We start from the raw sequence: 1,921 nt of genomic DNA on the forward strand, positions 1-1,921 counted from the left end.
TTTCTCCTTTATCGGGTCCGAAATGATGCCGCTTAACGACCGAGGAACAGCAAAAGGCGGGCGGCTGGCGCTGGGGTCGGGCCTCTTTGCCGTGTTTCCCCAACGGCCTCTCCTGCCCCGTCCGGTGACGCGGAAAGGGTTTAGCGTCACCTTAGCGGTGAGTCAGCCAGCACGCAATCTTACTGACTTATCCTGAGCAACGCTGTGAACGCGGGAGAGCGTCTGCCTTGCGAGGGATGCTTGTTTTCAGTCGGTCCGCCCCGTCGCCCTACCCTTGGTCCTCAACCCAAGGACAGCCTAAGGCTGCCCGGAGAGCGCTTGTCCTGCGGCCACGCCGTGTTGCACCGTGCCTACGTCTTCTCTCCATTGCACCTCTCCCTCTGCGTCAGCTAGGAGAGGTTTAGGGCATGCTGGGGGTACCACTTAGCACCCCTGGAACAGCCCCTGCTGACTCCAGCCCCCTGTTCAAAGGGATGATCAGACGGGGACGGTGAGGGACGGCAGCCAGGGCATGGGGCAGCTCAGGCGCTCAGATGGCCGTTGCCTCTCCCTCTCCTCAATGCAATATCAGGATTGCGTTCGTCAGCAGAAGCTGACGGAAATGTGGTGTGTCCCAGTTCGATAACAAATACGATAGCAGAATCAGATAACTGCACAGCACCTTTCTGTCCTACCCGTAGCACTGCCTGTCTTTTGCCAGAACACCAATAAATTCAATCTCTTTGCAAACACCAATAAAGCAGAAAGGCAATTTTTACAGCTTCCATATTACCGCTATTAAGTTTGTTCCCACGTCAAAACAAGGAGTACAAGCCAGCGAACACCAAGGGGGAGCAGCTAATTTAATCCTCTGAACTCCTTGCTGGAGCTGCAGCCTGTTTTTTTGCGTAGAGAATACGACCGGTGCAGGAATACTCGTGGTCGGCCGAGGGAAGGTTATACCTGGAGAGGAGCGCACACCTTCCCCGATACCGCCCTGGTGCTGCCCGGGGTGGAAATGGGCTCCGCTCGAGCAGTGGCACCTCGCCTCCGTCATTGTGGTTCCCAGGAAAGGCCAGGCGCGCTGCTACAAACAGCAGTGCAACAGGACAGCAGCAATTATCTGAGCAGCAATTATCTGAGCAGCTGAGTACATCCGGCAAACAATGACACTGCAAAACCATTTAAAGTGCTCTATGAGGAGGTTTGATTAGCAAATCATAAAGAAAAACCAAGCCAGGATACTAGTGTTGCTTATTTTACATTCCTTTTATTTACAAAACAGTTTTACTATAAATACTGCAATTTTCACACTCGTATCTGCACGCTAGTAAAGGAACCTCAGTAAAAAAGTAGTTTAAAAAATACAAGTAAATCTTGCAAGATTGTGCAAAGAGGGTGTTTACTATGAAATTATTTTCCTACTGGAAAGAAACTAATGAATTTTTAAAGCCTTACTTTAAGAGCTGCAAAAGTAGTTTTTTCATACTAAAACAAACAAAAAAGTAGGCATTGAACCCATAAGGAGCTGAATTTGAAGTATGTTTGATTTTCCTGCTTCTTTACAAAGAAATTCTTGATTGTAAAGTCAGACGCTTGACTTCAGGCTGCCTTATTGCACTTAGAACTCCATCCCTGACAATGTCAGGAGTTAGCGTAGCAACTCTCCCTTCTCTCCAACCAGCTTTGCGCCGCTAAGGATGCTACAGCTGCCGGCATTCATCCTGCAACAGGGAAATGAGCAGTTAATTAGGGTTAGTTGCTGCGTGCTGCAGCCCCTTGGCTTTGGGAGGAATGACCTTTGCAGCCTCTCGTTCGTGGCACCTTAGCCCCGAGCCGCGGTGACCCGAAGGGCGTTTTGGGTGCCCCCCGTGCAGGTCCCTACCGTCGGGTGCCTGGCGCCGGGGCTGGCACAGGTGCGCGTGGGTGGGCGCTGCGCAGA

Source organism: Pygoscelis adeliae, unplaced genomic scaffold, assembly GCF_000699105.1.
Source record: "Pygoscelis adeliae isolate BGI_AS28 unplaced genomic scaffold, ASM69910v1 Scaffold197, whole genome shotgun sequence".
Taxonomy (NCBI): Eukaryota; Metazoa; Chordata; class Aves; order Sphenisciformes; family Spheniscidae; genus Pygoscelis; species Pygoscelis adeliae.